Here is a 9,431-nt window from a genome sequence, read left to right on the forward strand (position 1 = left end):
TTTAATAAAGTATGTTGATCATTAGTTATAGGTAGTACATGTACCCTAACCAAAGTCAACAATTAGTTTAGTTTAGAGTAATGTATGGAGTATATAGTTAAGAATCAATGTGAATAAAAATACGAGAAAACGGAAGAGTATGTGTCAGAAGAAAAAGAAGGTGTAAAACTTTAGATTTCAATTCTGGAAAACAAATGTATTTTGCATTTGAATCAATATTTTCCGCCTTTGAATATGAAATTTCTGCTAATATATTATGGCAGTATACTATACAATTAAGCTTTTCTACTTAGGTCTATGACATCTTCAGTTGCGTATAATCAATTATTTAATAATTTAATCATATTTTATTTTAATCAAGAAATAAGAAACAATAGCATATGCTTTTGAATTGATTACATATGCATTTGGCCGAGCGCGAAAGCACCGTTTGATGCTTTAAACCAATATTTTATTAATTCAGAAGTGTTTTTCTCTCAGTGTAACTAGGGTCTCATTCACACTTTCGAACCATTCATTCTGTGGTCTGCTTCTGGACACGTTCACATTAACTACATTAATCAATGATTTCATAATGTCAGTGTTTCTAACCAGCTAAAATCTAATGGCAATACCTGGACTCATTCGTTCCGGATAATTTCATCTTCCTCCGGAGAGTCTGCCGACTGGAGTTTGGCGATGGTGAACAGTGTCGCTGCGGACATGCATGTACAATCATCACTGAGTGTCACTGCTATTGTTCTCTATTTGATTATTAAAGAAAATATAAACATTTTAACGAAAAAACATCTCTGCTTGCTTCGAGATATGATTATTTAGATAAGGTATGCAACAAATTAGACTAAAATATGTAACCGTGCGGCCTCAAAATTCAGACGCGATTGACATTCTGATAAAGGGCATTAACGTGCGCGGGGTCCATAAGGGCTTTTTGTGTATGTGTGTGTGAGGGGGGGGGGGGAAGAGACACTCTCCACTCGGCGGCGAGCAGGCTGCGGTCGCTTAATTCTTTCTAAATAAAGGATCATAGACGCCATCTAGCTTATACTCCGATCACTAAGATAAGATAATTCATGACGTCACATTTCTTCCGGATGGTTTTCGGATAACTAGCTTAAAAAAGTAAATGAGATGAAGAAAGCAATAAAAAAAAAAACAGAAACTTATAAATAATTATTTATGTACTTCTATTCGTTCTCTCATTGCTTCATTCATGAAAGTGTGATTCACAAAGCAATAAAAGATCGTATAAACAGTTAATTTACGTTTTTATTTGAATCACATTAAAATAACCTCAAAGCCGGTTCAGGCTTTCCAACGGGAGATTACCGGTAAAAACAAACATGGTGATTCGCGTATTGCCTGAGTCTATGGATGTACGAGGTGTGGGCAGGGGAAACAACACTGTGCCATCTAGCGTATACTCCGAGCGGGATCAGATTTATAATAGTTCAAGGTCTCCTATATGAGCAACACTGTACCATCTAGCGTATACTCCGAGCAGGATCAGACTTATAATACTTCAAGGTCACCTGTATGAGTGGCTAGAGCCTGACGGCGAGGTCTAAACTGAAGCTTTTTAGATATGGGGCTACTTAATGAATGAATTAGGTATCGCTCTGTGGTATACTCGCGGTGCCACGCGTGAAGGGCATTTCCGGCGTGAAGGGCATTGCCGGCGTGCATTATCGGTGCGGGCGCGAACCTTTTAAAATGGTGAAATAATATGCCAATGGCGGAAAAAATATGGTATCAGTTTCAATGTTTCGTATACTGAAATCAAATTAATGTTTTGTTTGGTAAATAAAACAGTAAAACAGTAAAGTAACAGTTTTCAATTCCATTATAAAGTTTTCAGTATTTAATCGCAGTTCTACATTACATCCAATTATACAGTTTATATATTTATTTTCACATAAAGAGTTTGTTTCTTTTGACCTTTTATCATACGCGGTTAGTATCTCCCATAATTTGCAACAGTTCATGGGCCCAAAGATATAAAAGGAATAAAAAAGTAGTGAAGTGAATATTTAGTTTTTTGGAGTCACAATACAGTAAGGATAAAGTGACATTGCAGTGAGATTAAAGTGACAGTTGTGAACAGTGTTACAGTGTTTAAAGAAAAGCTAAAAAATGGCGCAAGGATTTCGTCCCAGTTTTCAAATTGAAAAACTTAACAAGAATAATTATACGGTATGGAAATACAGGGTGAAGCATATGCTTATGAACATCAAAGTGTGGTTCGTAATGGATAAGGAAGCGCCAGACAGTGCGAACAACTAACTTTTACAACAAGAGAATTTAAGGAGTCGAAACCTTCGGGAGCGGTTTGTTCAAAAGCTAGGAAAGTAAGGGCTCAAGCAGGAAGAAAGATTTGGATCATGGATTCAGGAGCAACAAGCCGCATGGCCAACCATAAGGATTTTTTAGAGGAAGTCGAATCAGGAAGGAAAGGAACGGTTCGTTTTGCAGATTACGAAGAATTTGCTTAAATTCAAGGGGTCGGATCAGGAGCCATAAAGCTTATAGTTGAAGGACAGGAAGTGACCGTGAAGATAAAAAACGTGTAAGGAAGTTATCCGGAAAAGGCTTTAGTGTATAGTGTAAGGGCAATAATTGTGACATCGCTAGCCTCAATGACGGAAAGGTGAAAGCGACCGCAGTTTAAGCACCATCCCAACTCTATGAGTTAAAACTAGTTAACACGGTGAGGGAAATAAATAAATAATAATAATTCAATTTTGAGTTCAATGACCTCAGAGGATTTAAATTGTTAAATTTAAAGGATCTGAATTAATTAAATGAAACTTCTGTGTAGAAATAAAAATTTCTTTTTAAACTTCTTTTTGTAATTTGTGTCGTTTTGGAATTGCAACGATTCTAGCGATATCCAAAATTGCCAAAAGTGAGTGAATAGAAGAGAGTCTCGTATCCTATTCTTTGGCTTATAGGCAAAAGGGTTTGAGGGTTGTTATAGAAATCAGTTCTGTCGTGACTAACCGTCGGGTTACACGCAGAGTTAAAGACGCTTAAGGTATACAGTAAAGTTAGAGTTTTCAATTCCATTATAAAGTTTCCAGTATTTAATCACAGTTCTTTTGTACATCCAAATATACAGTTTATATATTTATTTTCACATAAAGTGTTTGTTTCTTTTGACCTTTTTGTCATACGCGATTACTATCTCCCATCAGTTCCAATAAAATTTGACTTATTTTCCTGTAAAGATAGTTTTAATACATTTCCAGTAATGCTTAGAAAAACTGCAGAAACTTTTCTCACTTTAAATCCTTTGAAAATTACAGCTATTTCAGTAAGTAGACAGTGATTTCTTAGTGAATTATAAATGATTGAGGAAGCTAATTAAAATTATTTTGTGACGAATTTAAATTTTTAAATAGCAAGCACCATTCTGTCAAAACATATGTCCCTTTTCTTCGACCCCTGAAATATAGGTCCCTGACATTAAAACACATGTTTTAGAATTTTCATAGAAATTAAGTCATCTACAAACGAAGTGAACGATTGTATCACCATAATTGTTTGTAAGTACATGAAATAAATTTTGTTTTGTGAGGAGTCTGATAAACTTTCGTTCTCCAAGGAAGCCTTTATAGGGACTCACTATTTTCAACATAATATTTAGTTTAATAAACCTATTCGTAGTGGAAGCACGAACGAAAATAATTATTTTAACGTTTAGGTTGGCAGCAGCACAAGAGGCGGCATAAAGGAACCCTGGATTCGGGAGTCAGCACAGGAGAAGGCAGAGGTTGGCCGGATTGAGTGGTCTCGGTGACTGGGTTAGCTCAGGAGGGGAGGTTAGTATACTAATTTGTGTGTTGATATTGTGACGATTCATTTGGTACTTTTATATCAACTGAAATTAAAGTGCTTGAATATATTTAGAACTAGAAAAAGTTTCGCGCTTAGTATAAATTACTTATTTTGATTGCAAAATTACCAAATTAAAATATATGTCTCAATTTGAAACACTATAAAATATAATTAATAAGCATAAATTAAAATAAGTATTGAGACAGCTTCATCAGATTTTATGCAATTTTAAATGAATCAAAATTCAACTTTAAATTTTTATCGGCTTTAGCAAATCTGTAACCATTATGTAAATATAAAACTTTATCCCAGCAAGAACTATCCTGCGTGGAACAGGTTCAATGGGTGTACCATGGCTCAACATTGCTCAGCAATGGGATAAGCGTGGCTCAAGATTGGGCCAATTTTCACCCATGGCCGTCCCCCATGTTCGTCCTATGGTTATGAACACTGACTCAAGATGTGCGCAGGCACGCTTGCCGTACTAAGCAAGGTTCGCCGCATGTGAGAGCCGAGCTGTGCTCGTTAGATGACTTTACATTTCTTGTTATCCGCTCTCTGGTTATAAGACATCCTAAAACAGACATTCTGGAATTCATAGTCTCGCCAATGTGTTCTTTTTTCGATACTGATCCATTTTGCAAAATTTTAAATTCGACAACTTATTAAATTTTGAATGTTTATAGTTTACACTCACAAAATTTTTAATATTCAATAGGCATCAGTGCGCCCAAGGGCAGACCAGTGTATGCCAACGTTTGCGTCAGGGAGAGCCTTGCCTTTGGTGGGGAATAGAGATGGAAGAGAATAGCAATTGTTTGTTGTACCCCTTTCAAATTGTTTAACGTAATTATTATCTCAACAAAATCGATCATTTAAAATAACTTTACATAACCTAAGCGCTGAAAATTATTTGGAAACAACATTATTGTTACAAAAATTATGGTATGAGTCCCGAGATCATAAAATACTTAAGGGGGGAGGTGCCTTTATCGACTTAAAAAAATCGAAAAAATTTTTTTTTTTAATATTAGATTAACATCTCGAAAATGTAAATTGAAAGTTCGAGAATGAAATCCGAAAAACGCCGCTGGTATATTTGAGCCATCAATCTTAGGGAGTAAGCTAGACCAGTTGCTCGACCCCAGCCTTTTATTACCCCCTCTTCCAGATTCCCTTGTCATATTCCCTTCTTCCCTTCTTGCATATTGTATGGCGCAGGAATCGCAGATTAGCGGGTAAGTGATTAAAACCAGAGTTCTTACTGGTCAAAACTTTAAACGCGTTTTCCGATAAGCTATCATATATGATATATAATGTTTTATGCCGTTGTTAGGATATCTTAAAAAACGAATTTGCGCGATTCTATTTCCGATACTTTCTCCATACTTAAGTATAAATTAAATACAATCTGTACTTCGGCTATACTTAAGCAAAGATGAAATATAGCCTATACTTCAGATACTTTTAAGTTTCTGCATTTATGAAGTACATCCCATATTTGAGCCATACACGGAGAAAAAGATATCGCACAATGATATCGCAAAACCTATATATTGCAAGAATGCACAATATGATAACGTACAATTAAGTCCTAGAGCTTTGTACGATATTATAATGCACTAATATCACAGAAAAAAATGAAGTTAAATTTGGTTGCTGTCGTCTGCTATACGGCGTCCTTAGCAGCGATGGGAAAAAGGTAGAGTATGAGTGAGTTCGAGCTATAAATCGGGACACCAGATTTAAAACAATGACAGAAAAAAGTGAAATATTGCTGCAGGTAAGACCTGCAACTGAGGTTAGGAAAATAATTCGGAACTCGTCGACGCAAAATGTAACTGACAGATGGGAATCCCTATTTCTCTCAAATTTAATGAAGTGAAACGACGCTGGATAGCGCTGGCGTCGTAATTGTCACTACACCTCGAATAAAAATGGAGCGATTATACGATGAAAGATTATCTAGGCAAGGTTACAAATCGGAAATTGTCTTCGATTCATGGTGAAGTTGATCTGGTAAGGTTAATTTTTGTTCCAATGAATCTTTCACCTGGCAGCGATGTAAACTTTATCTTCAATTTATCCTGTAATCTTTTGTTCACTACTAGAACCCTCGCGAGATCAAAAAAGTAGAAATACAATCTGATAGCGTAATAAACTTAAATTCTTACGTTATAGATTGCACAAATATGGGGTATATAATGTTAAAACTTGCAATGTACAATATCACGATTTTGCGCTATTATAATGCGATAATTACGATATATAGCGCAGGAATTACGTTATGTATTGTAATTCATGCGATATAGTTTTCTCAGTGTACCTTTTTTATACTTTATAAAGCCATTGATTGATCCCTCCCATACATACGATTTTTATTTGGGTTGAAAAGACGCAAGGTAATGTTTACTTATTTTTCTAAAAATTTCAAATTTCTATCTCGGATTAATTATCCCTCTCAATATTCATTAACTGCATCATTAATTTCAGAGAATGGTCACTTTTCAAGATATACACGTGGAAAAAGTTTTTAAATCAAATGGCAATTATCTAAATATACAAGAGCTACGATATAACAGCAGTTACGGGTTTGACTCGCACTGGCTGTGCTTGAAAATCGGTGCTCTCGAAAATTAAACAGTCAGGACTTCCTGAACCGTTTTCAATTTAAATGCCAAATATACTCGACTGAGTACTCGCGCACTGCGGCCCTCCCGAGGCCACAGTCGCAACCGCTTTTTCGACCTGCTAAGAAAATAAAAATTGTTTAAATAATTACCAAATATGTCAAACAAGAAATATTACTCTTAATTTTCATCAACTTTATCCTTTATCCTAAAAAATTATAACTTTTCACCATTTACATGGGAAACAATAAATTGCTAACAAAAATAATAATGGTTGAAACAATTAAAAAAAAAATTTAAATATCATATTCGGAGAACCCTAAATGAGTCTTAACATTGGGTAAAAAAATATATTTGTTCAATTCATTATTAGTAGGTGTGTTTAAACATTTTTCAAAATGTTTGATTATCGTATTTACAGAGAGCTCAATGGGCCCTAAATTTTGAATGATATGAATTGTCGGTAAAATCATTTTTAGTACGTTTTTCAACAATGTTTGGCTTGCTTAACGTTAATCTAGCGCGAACACAATTTTGTACAAGAAAATAACAAAGCCTTAAATTTGGAAATAAGGGACTGAATTAGCCCTAGTTGAGCTGACATACTTCTTCCTTTCCTTTTCATTGTACAATTTTTTACTAGCCAAACTTTTATCGGTTCTTTATTGCAAAATAAAATAAAATATCGAAAAATCTTGACGCGAGTCAGTGATCGCAAATTTATAGAAATATTGTACTTCTATTGTAAACAATTATTTATTACCCATTTGAACATGTAAGTAAGTAGACGGTGTTGATTACTGATTAATTACTATAATTACTATAATCAAATATTTTTATTATAGAAATTTGGTTTAATGTTTAATTTTTTTTAATTATTGTTTTAATTTAAAATAAAAATAATTGTATAAAAATGTGATATTTTTATTTTTTAAATAATAATTTAATTTTTGCGAGCGTTTTCTATAATGTACAAAAATAAAATGGACATTTTCAAACAACTTTTTTTATCCAAAAAGACATTTGTTCAATTATTGTTATTTTTAATTCAAACAATAATTTTTAGAAACTTTAAAAATTAAAAAGTTTTTTTCTCGGTAAAAATATTTTATTATTCTATTAAAAAAAAATTTTTAACTATTTTTTAATTGTTCAAATTAGGGAGTTGTCTAGCCCGGATATTGTATAATTCGGAAATCTTCTGTCGGAAATTCTTAAATTCGGTAAGATTGTAAATTGTCGAGAATTTTCCAATTCGGGACTCTTATATTTCGACAATGAATTGTCGAAATATAAAAGTCCCGAATTGGAAAATTAAAAATAAAATTCCCACATCACTGTAAAAATTCCGAAATTTTAACATTGCAATGTTATAATTTCGGAATTTTTACAGTGATGTGGCAATTTTATTTTTCGGAAAAAGCGACTGAAAAATCCCGAAAAATAAAATTCCTGACACTGTAAAATTCGTACATTGAATAATAATCAATAATAAAATTCCCGAAATTATAGAAGTCCCGAAATATAAAAGTCGAATTGGAAAATTCACGAAAAATAAAATAAATAAAATTCCAGACAATAAGATATTATCGAATTTTAAAAATTCCCAAAGAAAATGCCTGAATCATAAAATATCCGAACTAGAAAATTCCTGAATTTAAACAATTTAAAAAATTGTTTATTAAATATTATTTATTTATTGAAAATACAATAATCGAATGTATATTTCTGGATGAAAAAATTTGTTTGAAAATGTGCGTAGTATTTGAAAAAAACATAAAAAAGTTCTGAAAAATCGAATTTTTTATTAATAAAAAAAATAATAAAAATAAATTTTGATATAAATCGTTGTTGAATTGAATCCTGCAAAGTTTGTTTCAAAAATTTTATTATGTAGGTACGAAGAAAATTTAGACAGAACATTTTTTTCTTTCAAAGCACACGTGTTTTTAATGTATGTTTTAATACAATTTTTATAAAATTATTATTCAGGTGTCGGAGATTTCATATTTGGGATTTTTTATTCATCCCTTTCGGAATTTTTGTCAGTGGTCCCATATTTTTATACCTCCTCTTAAAATTATGTAATTTTTTAAAATAAAAAGTCAACATTTGAAAACATTTCAAAATCATCAAAAGTATCTATTCTCCTTTAAATTATTTCAAATCTTTTAAAAGTATTTAAAAAATTTTTCGGAACTTTCAAATGTCTTTTAGACTGATTCCCATTTTTCTTAACATTTTTGTAAAATCCTGCACACAAAATTGTTTTAAGAGCTTCCAGATTTTTTCTACTATTGTAAATCTTTTGAAATGTTTTGAAATATTTTTTAACATTCTCTTTGAGTTATGTACTTTTTCAAAATAAAAAATCATTTTAAATCTACCCAGAAATTTTTATTGTTTTCCTAGTATTTCAAAATTCTTGAGGAGCTTTAAATTTTCTTCTTTTCTTTGTAACATTCAGAAACCTCCAGCTTGCATGATTTTTTTCTAAATTAATGCTTATTTAACTGTTCTTTAAGAATCAAAATTAAATACATTTACCTTCGAAATACAAATAAAAAGATTAAACAATTATAATCGTAACATTCCAAGATTAAATTTGTCGCTCTGAAATTGTGACAATTTATTTTCAAATTGTTTACTATTGAAAATTGGTTTTTTCCAAACGAAATAGATTAAAAATGGAATATTTTATACTGAAATAATACTTCGGAAAGATTTTGAAATTGATTAAAGGCGTTTATTTAAGAAGCCATTAATTCGAACTTTACACTTGTGTCACGACTAAGGCTTTGCAATTAAATTAGTTCAAATTTTAACGTTAAAATATGTAAATTATATAATTTTGAACAGATTTAGAATCACCTTGTAAAATCAATCACTGTTTAGTTTTTAATACTCGAACTGCAGTTCAATTTTCAAATTTACTTTCATTTTCTGATTGGTCCCGGTCGCGAG

This window comes from Belonocnema kinseyi, chromosome 9 (assembly GCF_010883055.1).
Source record: "Belonocnema kinseyi isolate 2016_QV_RU_SX_M_011 chromosome 9, B_treatae_v1, whole genome shotgun sequence".
Lineage (NCBI taxonomy): Eukaryota > Metazoa > Arthropoda > Insecta > Hymenoptera > Cynipidae > Belonocnema > Belonocnema kinseyi.